Here is a 16150-nt window from a genome sequence, read left to right as displayed (position 1 = left end):
CATTAGGGAGCTATTGACAGGCCCCCCCCCCCCCCCCCCCCCCCNCTGACTTCTTGCGCAATGCCAGGGACAGCTCAGCAGCTTCAAAAAGGGAAGAAAACAAACAGAGAAGTAGGCGGAGTCTGTTTGTTCTGAAGAAACTCAGGGTGGTGGTGTTTTGACAGTCAGTAAACCCCTGTGTGGCCCTTGTGTTCAGTCTCTAATGGGGGAGGGAGGTGGGAGACAAGGGCAGAGGAGCAGGTGGGAGGGAGGAGGGCGATAAGGGGATGGGGGGGGAGCAGCGGAAGGCCGATGCTGGGTGGGGAGCAGCTCCTTCAAAGACTGTATAGCAAGGCAGCTTGTCAGGTGGACCCGGGACCTTTGAGGGAAGCGGTTTGGGATCCTCTGTGAGCTCTTGGGGCTCAGGGACTGTGTCTGAACCTTCTCCTTTATTCACCTATCTATCCATTCGGTTATGGCCTTCCTTTCTCCTTCCTTCCCTCCCTTCCTCCCTTCCCTCTCCCTCCTTTCTCCTCCCTTTTTACCCCTATGTATTGTGTGCCTACTATGTGCTCAGCACTGAGCCAGGGGCTAAGACTATGGTAGCAAACAAATCAATTAAAGACCTTGCTTTTACACAGCTTTCTGGTGGTGGCCAACAATATAAAGCATATCAAGGAGCTGGAAAGATTGAGATGGACAACAGAGCCGGCTAAGGACAAGGGGGTTGACAGGGGCCATTCTAGACAAAGTGGTCGGGGGAGGCTTTCTGTGGACTTTGGAAAAGAGACCCAAATGCAGTGAAGGAGAGAACCGTGCAGTTCTGTGGGGAGAGAGGATTCTAGACACACTGAGGAGACCGTGCAAAGGCCCTGAGCGGAGGAGGCCTGTAGTGTGTGAGGACCAGCAAGATGGTGCCCAGGCTGAAGCAAAGAGAGTGAAGGGCAGGTGGGAGGCAGTGAGGTTAGGGAGGAGGGCTGGACCCAGACCATGCAGGGCCTTACAAGCCATGGTCTGAGGAGCTCACTGGAGGGTTTCAGCAGGGCAGGAGTGTGATATGGTTTATGTCGTAGCAGGACAGCTGTGTTTCTCCCTGAGGCGATATTACGGCTGGCAGCAGAGGCACAGACAATGTTGTGGCGTGAAACAGGGTCTGGGGTACGGTGTTCCAGGGGTATCCCCTGAGACCATCATGGTGGGCTTTGGGCTCTGTCAACGTGACAGCAGGATTGGTGGCCCGGAACATTGGGACTGTCATGGGAGGTTCTGATGGAGACCCAGAGTGGGTCCATCTTTCCCCCTCCAGGGTCCAAGCACCTCTGAGGCTTTGTAGTTCCTTGTAGCCGAGATCACAGCACTGTGGCTGTCGGCATCAGGCATACGTCCCTGAGCCTCTGCAGCAGTCGCTAGCATCCCTGAGCCACAGTTTGCTCATTTGTGAGATGGGCGAGATAGGACCTAACCCCAGGGTAGTTGTAAGGACCGAAAGAGACAACTAAAGTGCTCAGTGCGGGGCATCCTCTAAAAGCTCAGTATGTGACCTGTGCTTTCCCCAGAAGCATCACGGGACAGTTACTCAGTTTATGATATTTTACCAAAAAATTGCCCTCACCTGGAGTGATGCTTGGCTTTGTTTGGGTTTGTCATGGCTGTCCTCCACACCTCTTTCTTTTGAGTTGTGTGAATTGCCTGAAAATTGGGATTCCTGTGGAAGGTACTGGAATTGATGTTGACATTTGGATTCAAGAGTTGGAGGAAGTCATTTCAGATTCTTATGTTCAGTTCCTTTTTTAAAAATTTTTTAAAAATAATTTCTATTATGTTATGTTAGTCACCATTCAGTTCCTTTAACACTATGAGACAATATTTTCTAATCAGTTTGTGGGAAAGTGGAGGAAAAAACTCACCACTGTCAAAACACTACCACCAACACTAATAACAACAGCATCAACACCAGCAGCAACACCACCACTAAACCATCATCACCATTGCTCTCATCACCATCGCGATCACCTCCACCACCATCATCACCACCACCATCACCACCACCACCACCACCACCATCTCACCACAATCACCACCACCATCATAACAATAATCATCATTGTCACCTCCACCACCACCATCACCATCATCATCACCACCATCATCATCACCATCACCACCACCACCATCACCACCACCACCATCAATAGCAAAAATATCACCAGTAATTACAACATAGAAAACCTCATTTTTCTGTCTCTGAAAACAACTCTTAACCATCTGCAAGGCACCATGCTAAGTGGTAGGGAAACAAGAGTGAGTAGTCCGTGGTCTCTGACCTCAAGGGTCTCATCATCAAGTGTATAAAGCTAAACTAGATGCTCTGAAATAGGCAAAGTCCTAGTAGCATCCAGTGAGAGAGACAATACACATCAAATTGAGATGGGCCTGGAGGAGCATGGGTCATCTTGATGGAAGAGGTAGAATTTGAGAAGAACCCTGAAGAGGATGTCAAATCTTGTCATAACCTGTCAACCCTTGACCAGGAATGGCAAATGGGTCATTCCTGCTCCATTTCCTCTGCCGATGGTAGAGATCCACAATCCCCCATAGCAGACTAGCTGAGCCTGCAGGGGGCTCTAGAATGTAGAGCTCGATGTAGGGCTCCTAGCAGCCAACTACCTACAATGAGACAGAATTGGCCCTCAGGATAGACCCTATCTGCCTATCCTGAGTTAGAGGACAAGTGCCTCAGGGCAGATACCTATCTTGCTAACTGTTATATCCCCAAGGCTAAGCCATGGACCTGGCTCAGTGATGGCTTTGAGTATCCTTGAAGGAATGGATGAATGAGGAGAAGAAGATGGAAAAAATGGATGGGCAGAAGCCAGGAAACAGGGCAGTGCAGTGTGGGACCTGGCAATAACCCATAGGCTGTAAAAATAAATGAAGAAGGCGAATAGACCCGATTTTTGATGCCCTTGAATGCACCCACTGAAGACATCTGAGAAGGAAAATAGCATGACATGAATTACTCATATAACCTGGAGATGGGCAGCAAAATAGTGCAGTGACATGTGGGTAAAGTAGGTTAGAGACGCTCATAATAACAGCTCATGTTTCTGTTCCCTTTTTGTGTTGGGGGCTGATGGTTTTTTTTTTTTTTTTTTTTTTCTGTCCTCACAGTAATCTTTTGAGTTAGGTGCTGTTGAAATTGCCATTGAACAGACAAGGAAACTGAGGCACGGAGAAAAAAGTTACTCACCCGGAGTCAAACACACAGTAACCGGTAACACATATCCAAATGGGTTAAATCTTATTTCTGAATGAAACTGAGCAAATCTTCCCCCCGTCCCACAATATTTTGGTTACATCTTCTTTATTTCCCGTTAAAACCAAAGGATTCGTTCCCTGCTTTCTGCAGCAGCGGGGGGCAAGAAACTCATCTTTTAGGAGCCTCATGGCAGCTGTTCTTCTCCCACCCACCTGTCCTTTCCTGAAATAGGATAAGGAAAGAATTAGAACTGTTCACAGATAGTGGGGGACTAGCCCTGGGGCTGGAGAGCTGAGTTTGAATCCCTGCCCGTCCATCATGCTCTGGGCGACCCCGGCAGCCAACCGGGTCACTCAGATTCAGTGCCACCCCCATCTGTCAGGGCAGACATACCCCTCTCCGTTCTGCTTCCTGGGATCGGTCACAGTGATTAGCACTGAATCCGTCTGCAGGCACGGACACACTTTGTCTAATGTGCACATACATAGATCCCTGTGGTCTCTTTGTCCTTTGTGGCAAGTACCATGTTCCTAACACATCATGATTTCTAGGACCATTATTATGATGTGATTTTTGACGCCTGAACTCAGCCATCAAGTAGTTTGCCCGGAGACCTCTGATGCACGCTTCTGATCCTCTCGCCTCTTACTTTCCCCCCATCTTCAGTTCCAGGCACCTTTTGCTAGCCAAGTTCTAGGCAGCGTCTGACCACATTCCCCGCAGGTGTGATGCTCAGGGCTTCACCTTGGACCCTCTCTGTTGCACCTCTCCCTTCTGACCGTGATGTCTCAGCATAGGATGCAGCGGAGAACGCGTCATCCTGGGAACGGCAGTTTTTCATTTGTTCAAATGGTCCTTTGCTCAGGGAGGGAGGCAAGCGTAAGAGGAGATCCTCCTCCACCTTCTCGCAGACAGATGGGCTCAAGGTCCATTTCATGTGGCTTCTCAGACACGATTGCTGCCTCGTGGTGACCGGCTCCTCGGCAGCACGTCCTTGTCTTGATTCTTCCCTTCGCGTGCTCCCTGGGATCACACTTGCCAGCCCTGTACTCATGAGTCTATCTTGGCCTCTGTTTTCTGGGGATCCCAGGCGTAAGTAGGGTTGAATCTAGGATTTGGAGGTTGGATTATTCCCACTGCCACTCCCACATGGATCCCCCACTAAAGGGCCCAGCCCAGTGTCTCACGCATAACAGGTGCCCAATAAGTACTTAGGAGGGCATGAATAAATTAATGAATTAGCAAATTAAGGAGATGCTGGTGTCTCAAGATCGTAGCACAAGACAAATTGGATTTATGAAACTAGATGGCAAAGTACAGTGGTTTCCGGTCAAGCCTTCAGAACTGAGAAGCAGGATTCAAATATTAGCTCTGCAGTATAGTACGTGAGCTGTTCCCTCATGTAAGTTACCTGACCTCTTTATACCCTGGCTTCTTTGTCTGTAGAATGGATCAAATAGTTTGTCATACACAGACGGTTTCAACAACGTCCTCTATGTAAAGTACCTGGCACACGATAATAAATCAATGAAATTATTATTCTTAGGATAATAGTAGTACAGATATGACATGAGAAATGATATATTAAAAGCAGGAGGACAGGATTCAGAAGGCATGTGTGTGATTTGGGGCACATCACTGAATGGCACCCCCACCCCTCTTTTTTTTACATTCTTTTTACAGGGATAATAATTTCTACTCCATTCACATGTTATGTGATAATCTGCAGAGCACTTTGCAAAGTATAAAGGAACAGTTGTAGAGATGGAAGGCACTTTGTCTCCTCCGTGATATTGGGGGTGGAGTGTGCCATCCAGGAAGCGTGTCTGATGGCTGAAGAAGGATCTCTGTTTGGGGAAGATGGAAATTCATCCGTTGTTTCCGAAAGGTGATCTCCCTGCCCCAGCACGGTGCGATCGCCCACGGAGATGGAAGTCCCGGGGAAATGTGAAGGGAGAGCAGATTCCTAGAGTCCTGAAGGGGGAACCGGCTCCATATTTCACATGTGGCTTAAGCCCGTTATAGCTGATGAAAACAGGATTTTTAAAGGACAAGTTTCTTTCACCCTTCCGCCTCATTCAGTGGACCTTTGGCCAAGAGCTGGAGGTGTTGTGTGCAGGCAAAGAATGCTTGGCATTTCCTGTGATGTCGCCGGACTGAAACATAGGAGGGATTTCTTTTCACCTCATCTGCAGAGGAGAGGTAATCACGCTCCTCCCTTGATGACAAGTTATCAACTTGGAATACGCCAAACCTCTCCCTCTTCATTGTATCGCACGGTGGTACAGGCTTTTGTGTTTTCCCTCTTTGTTCCATTCCCCATTCTCGTCTCCCTCCCCACCAAAGGCATCGAAAGGCATTCACTTTCATATGTCTGAATATGCCCTTAAATATTTTCCCCTTAAAAACATACAGTTAAGTTTTTTTTTTTTTTTAAAGATTTTATTTATTCAACAGAGATAGAGACAGCCAGCGAGAGAGGGAACACAAGCAGGGGGGAGTGGGAGAGGAAGAAGCAGGCTCATAGCGGAGGAGCGATGTGGGGCTCGATCCCATAACGCCGGGATCACGCCCTGAGCCGAAGGCATACGCTTAACCGCTGTGCCACCCAGGCGCCCCTAAGTTTTTGTGCGTGCACTCATTCTACGTAAGAGTCAGTGAGCTAAAGATCTCCTTTTGTTCATTTGTTTCACTCAACACAACGTGGTAAAAACTCTCTTTGTCGCCATATGAACATATTAAGATACACGCAGATGTGTCCTGTGTATGTCTCTTTGCTTCTAATGCCTAGGGCTCCGTCGTGCACCTGCCCTGCATTTTCTCTATCGTTCCCCCAGAGCTGGGCCCCTAGGTTGCTTCCAGTTCTCTGCTACGACCAGCACTGTAAAGATCTGCGTTAAGATGTTTCCTGGAGGTAGATTGTTGAATCTTAAATCAGGATAGATCCTATTCAATTCACATTGAAACAAAGATGTCAGAGCCCCTAGGTGGGTGACTTTGCCCAAGCCCCTTGCCCTCCATGGTTATATATTTCCCTTCATGTGTATAAAGAGGAAGCTTGGGTGAGAAAATCTCTAAGGGTTCCCTGCATTTCGATTCCACTACTCATTTTTAAGCCAGCTGTGTTTATCAAACAAACGGAAGAGAAGTTGGACAAAATATGGTAGTCCATTATCCAAATATTTGGAAGTAGCCAGATGTTTAGCCTCGTGGAGACACCCCCTAGGAGGCTTTCGCCAGTGCTCTGAGGTGGCTTTCTCAGGAGTATTTGTGTTCTTTTCAGTTTCCAAGGATTCTGTTCCTCTTTCTCCCAGAGAGCTGATGCAGATTCAGGTTTGCAGGGACCCTGCAGCCCCTTAGGAAGTTGGGCTGCAATTTTGTTCAGTGTAGGGCTGGCAGCCCTACCTACCTACCTACCTACCTACCTATCATCTCTCTGTCTGTCTATCAATTTATCATCCATAGATCGTTTGTCTACCTATCATGTCTATCATTTATTTACCCATTTACTTATTTATTTATATATTTATGGGGGGGATTCAATATTTATGGGATTAATGAGAACATTGACTTCGAAACCAAATAACATGTTTCAGACAGATGTGTGTTCAAATGACTAGCTGTTTGACCTTGGGCCAGAAACCACTTCTTGATACCTCCGTTTTCTTATCTACATATTACAAAATAGCTGGCTTATTATGAAGATCCCATGAGACCGTGTGTAGAAAGAACTTAGCTTGGGACTTGACACAGAATGAATCCCGTGGTAGTTTACACATACACACAAAAAAGCCCACAAATATTTTGACACTCTTCCCGTGGGGAAATGACACCTATCAGCTCTTCCAGTTGAATCTGGGTGGGCTTGCGATTGCCTTGACCAGGAGGGTATGGCGGAAGTGACGCTATGTGATTTCCGGGTCTAGGTTCTAAAAGGTTATACAACTTTTGTCTCATTCACTGGAACGCTAGCCCCTGGGAAAGAAATCTAATTACTCTAAGGCTGCCATATTGGAGAAGTCACTGGAAGACACTTGGGCTGACAGGCCCATCTGAACCCAGCCTTCCAGACATTGTCGCCAAGGTTCCAGACACTTAGAAACAGACTCTCTAGTCCCAGCTGTTCGAGTCTTCCCAGCTGACACCAGACGTACTGGAGCGGAGACCAGCCATCCAGTCCGTGCCTTGCCTGAGTCTTGACTCACAGAATGCACGAGCACGATAAAGCGGTTCTTGTTTTATGCCCTCAAGGTGGATTGTTACGCAGCAGTGCAAATGAGAAGACCCTGAACTACTAGTATTATTCTGCCCCGACGGGACAACACTCAAACATTATGTCTTTTGGGAAGACATATTTTTTTAAGCTTCGTTGAGGTGTAACTGACTAATAAAATTGTAAGACAATTTGACACAAAATAAAATTGTGTGTTAATTCTGTTATTTGATGTACGGATTACCTTGTGAAAGACCCACACTATTGAGTTAGTTAACACATCCATCACCTCACATATTTATCCTCTCTGGTGTGTGTGTGCGTGTGTGTGTGGACATTTAAGTCCACTCTCAGCAAATTTCAGTTGATAACAGTGTTATCAACTATGGTCACCATGTTATGCATTAGATCCTCAGACCTGATTCATCTTATAACTGAAGGCGTGTACACTTTTACCAACCTCTCCCTATTTCCCCCACCCCCAGCCCCTAGCAACCACCATTCTACTCTCTGTTTCTATGAGTTTGTGTGTGTGTGTAAGACTCCACATATGAGTGATACCATGCAATTTCTCTTTCTCAGTCTAGTTTATCTCCCTTAGCACGACACCTTTCAGGTTCATCCATGTTGTTACAAATGACAACATTTCCTTCTTTTTCAAGGCTGAAGAATATTCCAGTGTAGGTACACACCACATTTTCTTGGCCCGTTTGTCTGTGGATGGACACTTAGTTGCTTCCGTACATTGGCTATTGTGAATAATACTGCGACGAACATGGGAGTGCAGATGTCTCTTCAAGATGATGGTTTTGTTGGGGCCCTGACGGTGTCTGATATATACTCAGCGTTTGCTGTGTGCCTGGTACTGTGGTAAGAGCTTTGTAGGTATATATTTATTTAATCTCACAGCAACATTGTGCTGTAATTACGTTACTTATATTTTAGAGATGAGGGAACAGAAGCTTAAATAATTTCCTCGAGGTCATGTAGCTATCAAGTTGGTAGACTTGCCTTTGACCCCTACTTTTTCTGACCTGTAATAATGAGTATTCATGACGTGACCCGTCTGGACCTTATACTTATAGAGACAGCATTTCTTTCTGGTTGCTTGGGCAACATGGATTGTGACACTTCTGCACCCCCCTCTCCTACTTTCCATTCAAACACTAACCAAGTTTTGCCGGAGAAACAATCTGATATCAACTGGTCCAGAGGCAGCGAATAAGGGGTGAAGCTTCCCAGAGCAATCCAAGAGAAAGGGAGCTCTAAGTTTCCATCCCTGGGAGGGGAACTTCATTGCAAAGGGGCAACGCAAAGGTATGCAATTTCCTAAAATGGCCAGGGTCTCCAACGCTGACGGAGTCCCTCCCCCCAGTCTAAAGGCATCAGATGCTTTGGTCTGAGCACGTCCGGAAATGGCTGGAAGACCCTTAGGCCGCTTCCCCTACCCCACCCCCTACCTTAAATCCATAACTTAAGTGAGCATAACCATAAAGCCACTAATAAAAACATCTCCACTGGCTCTATTTACCCAGCTGTGCATCTCACAGTCCGCTGCTGACATTTTTAATACTCTCTCATTTCTCTGTCTTCCACGGGATTCATTTGAAGCAGCTTACAGGGGAGGGTGTCGCTGAGGAAACAAAACCCAGGCCCCCCAGGCCTCTGACGGAAGGGGCTAGAGCATGCTGGGAAAACACATCCACCTGAGGAGCACAAAAGACCCCAGGAGTAGAGGAAGCTGGCCTGAGGCCAACCGGAGGTACCAGAGCGGCTGGGCCCGAGGAGGGAGGTCTGAGGATGGGCCTCAGAGCACTTAGCCTCCCGACGCTAAGGCAAACAGTGCCCCTGGGAAGCTTTGGCTACAAGGAGGGCGTCGCCCATTGAAGTCAGAAGGCAGCAACAGTGGGGGGCTTCTGATTTTTCTTAACCTTTTAATAAATTGTAGGGTATCTCTAAGAAAAAAAAAAACCTGTAGAACTTAAATGTGCAGCTTAATAAAATCACAAGGTGAACACCCATCCAACCATACCCAGGCCAAGAAACAGATCATCGCCAGCCCCCCAGCAGTCTCCCTTCTGTGCCTCGCTGACCACGAGACTTGACCCTTTGCCCACGTGGAACCCCAGGCATGACTTTTGCCTGGTTCTGTTACTGAAATGTATTCTTTTGTGGTTGGTTTCTTTTGGACAAAACTGATCGTGAGCTTTGTCTCTGCTGTGCGTGAAGCTGTTTGTTTCTTGTCGGACCCCATGCTGTTGTACGGATCCATTAGGAATTCATTGATTGATTCCAGTGTTTGTGGGCATTTGTTGCCAGTGTGGGAGTATTGCCAGGGGGGTCACCATGAATATGCTTCCTGTCGCTTGGTGCGTTCATTTCTGTTAGGTACACTCTTAGGAATGGAATTACGGGATTAAAACATACATATATCGAACTGTCTACCAAAGTGTTTGCACCAAACTCTACTGCCACCAGCAATGTGTGAGAGTCCTGGTTGCTCCATATCCTTGCCAACACTTGGTATCATCTGTCTTTTTACTTGTAGCCATTCTGGTAAGTGTGCAGTGGTAGCTCCTTGTGTTTTTAACCAGCATTTCTGTGATTACTGTTGGGACTGAACACCTTTTCGTATTTATGAAATGCTTGTTCAAGTCTTCTGCCTATTTTCCTGTTACATTATTTCTCTCTCTGTTTTTTTTTTACTAACTTGTCAAGCCATCTATATTCTGAAAATGAACCTTTATTAGGTTATAAGTGTTACAGATATTTTTTCCACTCTGTGACTCACCTTTTCACTCTTAATGACGTCTCTTCACAATCAGAGATCTTTAAATTAAATTATTATTATTATTATTTTACTTTTTATTTTTTTTAAGTAAGTTCCATGCCCAATATGGGGCTCGAACTCACAACCCTGGGTTCAAGAGTCACATATTCTACTGACTGAGCCAGCCAGATGCCCCTAAATTTTATTTTATTAATCTTTTCCTTTAAGGTTGATTTGAAGGGGAGGGTATCTATGTCTCTTGTTTAGAAATTCTTCCCTGGTTGAGGAGAAATTTTTAAAAATGCTCCTATACTATCTTCTAAACACATTGTTCACATTAGATGCACAGTCCACCGTTTCGTTCCTCCATTTCCCCCAACATCCAGCCTTCTTCATTAATTCCATATCAGAATCCTCAAATTCCGTATCAGAAAAGATGTCCATTTTTATCACCAAGAGTGATAGCACCATCAATAATATTAATAACCAAAACAGGTGTAGAACTTTGTAACCCACATTGCCGCCCAATACCTAATTTCATTTTTTCCGATCAACACTTGGAAACGGTCAGAATGAGCATCATGGTGCCCATTTGAAAGCTGGAAAGACTGAGCCCCAGAGAAAAGTAACTTGTCGAAGGTCACACGGCTCATAAATGGTAGAACAAGGAGACTCAAATCCAGATTTGTCTGGCTCTCACATATGTTCTGTTTTTACTACCACTTTTGATGAAGATGTCTTGAGGGAATCAAGCCCCCTCTTACTTCCCAGTGGACTATTAGAGGGTTTATATTTCGACTTGCCTAGGGAAGGCAGAGTTTCTTTGCCAATGGTCTTCTCTCATCCTCTGAGAAGCTGGAGATGATTTATTGGAGGCTGGCTGGTCTTTATGCTAAATAGTATAAGTAGCAGCCTTCACGAATCCCAGTTGCTGCCTCAACGTATCAGGAAATACCCTTAGAGTTTAGAAGCGAAGGCCAAGGCATGTGGATGCACAGCCAGTAGCCACAAAAGATGGTGCATGAGCACAACACTAGAGATGGGACAAAGGAAGTCTTCTGTGGGGGCCTGCCGCCACTGTTTGGGCTGCCAACACCCTCACTTCATTAAGGATAACTATCTCCTCCCCTCTGATAAGTTATTCCTGCCTCCATTCTCGAAGGGAAGCTGCCCATCCTAGTTCCCCACCATCTTGACTTAGGCGATTGGTGCCAAGTTGGACACATGACTTAAAGAGCCAATGAAAGAGCTTCCCTGGGATTTTTCTCAGCCAGAGCAGGAAAACAAAACAAAACAAAACAAAACCCTGTCCCTCTTTGGGTGAATCTGTGAGGGGTAAGATGTTCTCCACTCTATGCAAGAAACTGATTTACAGTAGAAGGGAGTAGAAAGGAAGATAGAATTTTCGAGTGGCATTTGAGTTTTCTGCTTCCACTTTTTCCTGAGGCTCACCATTATCCCTGCCTTTCTTGAGTTGGGTGAGCCTTCCAGTAAATTTCCCTTCATGCCTAAGTTAACTATCGTTGGGCTTTCTGTCACTTTCAAGCAACCCCAGAGTCTTGACTGATCCCCCACTTATTTCTGGACAATCAAGAAGCATGATGTCATTGATAAATACACAAATTCAGTTAAACCAATCAGATTAAATCCTTGATCTACTTTTATTCCTGGGTGTCCTTTGAAAAGTCATGTAACCTCTCTGTGCCTGAGATTCTGCTTAATAAAATAGAGGATGATGATGGATTATGATGATGGATATTAATAAAAACAAAAGAAAAGAAAACAAACAAAAAACCCCAACCAAACAAGATAACAAGTGTTAGTAAGGATGTGGAGAAAAGGGAACACTTGTGCACTGTTGGTGGGAACGTAAATCGCCATCACTTTGGAAAACAGTACAGAGTACCTCAAAACCTTAAAAATAGAACTACCCAATGATCCGGCAATCCTACTTCTGGGCGTATATCCAAAGAAGTTGAAATCAGGACCTCAAAGAGATATCTGTGCTCCCATGTCCACTGCAGCATTATTCACGATAGCCAAGACATGGAAGCAACCTAAATGGCCATCAGTGGATGAATGGAGAAAGAAAATGTGGTGTTTACATACAATGAATATCATTCAGTCTTAAAAGAGAAGGAAATCTTGCCGTCTGTGACAGAATGGATGGACCTGGAGGACATTACACTAAGTGAAATAAGCCAGACAGAGAGGGATAACTACTACATGATACCACTTATACATCGAGTCCTAAATAGTCACACTCATAGTGTGGATACCAGTAGCTGGGTGGAGAGGGAGACAGGGAGGTGTTGGTTAAAGGGTCGAAAGTTTGTTGTGTGGGATGAGTAAACCCTAGACTCTACTGTTTAGCACACTGCCTACAGCTTACAATACTGCACTAAATACTTAAAAGTTTGCTAAGAGTGTAGGTCTTCTGTTAAGTGTTCTTACCTTAAAAAAATAAATAATAAGATGGGGGGGGAGAAAGAAAGATATAAGATTTCTAGTTAAAAATCAGTAGCATGACGGTGAAGAAAGGCAAATTTAACAAGTCTATTTTAAGTTTCTCCGTTAAAATTTTTTAATTTTAAACATAGTCGGATAAGGTTCATGGTTGAAGTGTCTTGTGTACCCACATAGGATACTTCAGTTAAAACTAGGAATTTTGTATTACACGTGTAGCAATGGATATTTTCACATATTTTGCCTTCTCTTACTCTGTGACATTAGCTGCCTAGGCTCCGTGTGTTTTTGAGTTTGCAATCTCTTTCGTGGGTCTTGTTTTCCATAAGTTAGATTGTATTTTTAGAATGTCCTTGATATTTTAGAGAGAGAGAATGAGTCTGTCCTGAGTGAGTATCAGGGGAGCCTAATTTACGGGAGGGAATCTGAAGTTCTCCTCCCAAAAACCGAATAGGAATTCACCAAGGGAAGCATAAGGAAAAGGATATTCTAAGCCAAGGGAACAGCATGTTCAAAGGCCCTCAGGCAGGAAAGGGTTCAACCGAAGAGCTATCAAAACTCAGTGCGGCTGGAGCCCAGAGACTCAGGGGCAGTGGCTGAAGCAATAATGGTGGTGAGGTTGGCATGAGCCGGCACTGGGCTCCAATGGAAATCTGAGCTTGAATCCTAAGGATCTTGGCAAGTCATTGATGTGCTTTAAGCAGGGGTGTGACACGATTAACTCTGCATCTCAGCCTTCAGCATAAACGTCAGCCCTCAGGAGGTGGAAGGGGCAGATCTTGACCAGGAGTTCAGTTCAGACACATTGGCCTTCACATGTGTCCATGACCTTTAGCTCTTGGCTCTAGGCTTAAGAAGACAGTGGAGAGAGTCAGAGTCTGTCTACTTACCTGAAGGACGGTCCCGACTTTGAGTGGAAGGCTGGTGAGGGTGGCCAGAAAATTGAGAAGTCAGGGTGCAACTCACATTCTTCTGAAAGAAACCAGATTGCCCCATTACAGTCCATCTCGTATCTCGTGCCACATGGAGTTGTGGACATTTAATAGCAGGCATTCAACATAACAACTCAGGGAACTTACTGGGTCAGGAGGCACCTGATTCTTCTGTTCTTCCGTGGAGAGGATTGGGTCTGGGTAAAAACATTCCAGCTCCCCCTCCAGAGTCCCGTGTGAAATGTTGAGGCCACTGAACCAAGCAAAGGGAGCAGACGAGGCTTAGAGGGAAGGCAACTTCATCGCCTGTTTCCTGCTTACTTCCCTCACCCAGCACATTCTAACCGAACACTCGTCATGCTTGCAAGGTACTCAGGCCTTCACCTCTGTCCACTTCGCACTCACAGATGCTGGTTTTCACATATGTCTGAATACACACACACAACTCTGATAATACCCAGACAGGTGTGGCTGTGTGCCAATACAACTTTGTTTATAAAAATAGGGGGCAACTGAATTTGGCCCACGGGCTGTCCTTGCTGTCTCCTGTCTTGTTTCTAACTCAAGGCCCTCAGGCTTCAGTTAATACAGGGATAGTCGGGTGGCCGAGAGCATAAGGTAGCCTTGACTTTGAGAGACTGACACCTCCCACCAGAAATGTACTTGGGAACCCCCACCAAAACACACCCTAGCCAGGTTCCCGTCCCTTTCCGCTGTCCTCCTTGGGTATATTTCTGTTGGAGGCTGTCATTTTCGGACTGCTTAGCATTTTCTTCTAGAAATGTGCAAAAGACTGAGTGTTCTCTTGGGGTGAGAATGGTGCCCCCGGGAGCTGGCAGTGTAAGTGGAATGCATGAAACAGTCACCCTCATTATGAACGATTCGCTTCCATTGCAGGGCAGGGATTTGGAGCTCTGGTCCCGGATCTCTGCTGCATGGGGGCTTAAGAGAAATCTCAGTGATAAGATGCTTGCCTGGAAGGTCCTATCTGTATGGGGGAGAAGAAACATCCTTATTCTCAGAGGCGAGCCTCTGGGGGCTCACAACCCAAGCGTGGAGTGTTGGGTTATCAGTCCGATGAGAGAACACAAGTCCATTTTCCTGATCCTTGCTATCTGGCCTTTGGGACCATGGGTACACAGCTCTGTTGACTGGCGCTTCTGCTCTTTCTTTCTTTGAAAACAAGTTAGTCCTCAACCGGGATGTGGATTTTTTCTCTTTTAGTTCCTGGAAGCCTGGATCTGGGGAGATTTGTTAGGTAAGCAGTCTCAGGGGGCTGGTGGGAATGAGTGCCTGCCCATCGTTAATTCTGGCTTTAGCTTCCAGGGCTCAGGCCAGCTTTAGAGAAGCACAGATCAGCAGGTAGAGGGAGGGAGTAGTGGACTTGAACTTGGGTGAGTCCGGACCTTGCATATGCACAGATAATGAAAGTGACGGCTAACATTTACTGAGGGCATCCAAGTGCTAGACATGGGTCTAAGCATCTGCATCTGTGCCACCTCATTTTACCCCCTCAACAGCCTTCTGCAGTGGGCACTGATGCTCGTCTTACTGTAGAGATGAAACTGAGGCACAGAGAGGGTGAGTAACAGGTGCAAAGTCACTCAGCTCCGTCTGTGGTAGAGCTGCAATTTGAACCCCACGCCGGGGCTTTTTTTTTTTAAATTTTTTAAAGAATTTATTTATTTATTTAGAGAGAGAGAGCATGAGCAGGGGAGGGGGCAGTGGGAGAAGCAGACTCCCTGCTGAGCAAGGGGCCCAAGGTGGGGCTCCATCCCAGGATGCCGAGATCATGAACTGAGTCCAAGGCAGGTTAACCTTAACCAACTGACACCCTGATTTTTTTTTTTTAAAGATTTATTTGAGAGAGAGAGAAAGAGACTGGAGGGAGGAGCAGAGGGAGAGGGAGACAGAATCCCAAGCAGGCTCCCTGCTGGGCGCAGAGCCCGATGCAGGCGATCTCATCACCCTGAGATCATGACCTGAGCCTGAAATCAAGAGTCGGTCGCTTCCCCCAAGCCGGTGCTCTTAACCACCAAGCTGAAGCCGCCCCACCAGTGTCAACTTTGTGCTTTTCCATCTCCTTGCGTCATTCCTGCAGGGACCTCTTGGCAACTCACCCCAACTTCACACTCACTGTAATGGGGAACAGGGTAGAGCCCATGCCCCAGAAAGGGAACCACCTTCTGGGTGAGTCCCTCTCTTTCTTGAAAAGGGTCCCTGTCCTATGCCTCTGGCTCCTGAGCTTGGCTTTGCTGCACCCCACGTGACCCCTCACCCAGTGCACCAAATACTCCTTAGGTGAACTCAGCCTTCCTCAGTGACGTGCAAGTTATCTGAAAGCCTCTTTTGGCAAAACCTCGACTCGCCCTTCCTAACTCGGTTCCAGTGTGAAGTTGGCCAGGACAGTGACTCAGAGCTCCCATAGAGACCATGCAAATGAATAGGCGTGGCTGTGTTCAGCTAAAAGCCTGACAGCGCAGGGTTTGCCTTATGGGGGCGTAGCAGGCTGACCCCTGGTCAAGAGTCAT

This window comes from Ailuropoda melanoleuca, chromosome 12 (genome assembly GCF_002007445.2).
Source record: "Ailuropoda melanoleuca isolate Jingjing chromosome 12, ASM200744v2, whole genome shotgun sequence".
NCBI lineage: Eukaryota > Metazoa > Chordata > Mammalia > Carnivora > Ursidae > Ailuropoda > Ailuropoda melanoleuca.
The sequence above is the reverse complement of the archived record's forward strand: the minus strand, read 5'-3'. Positions refer to the sequence as shown.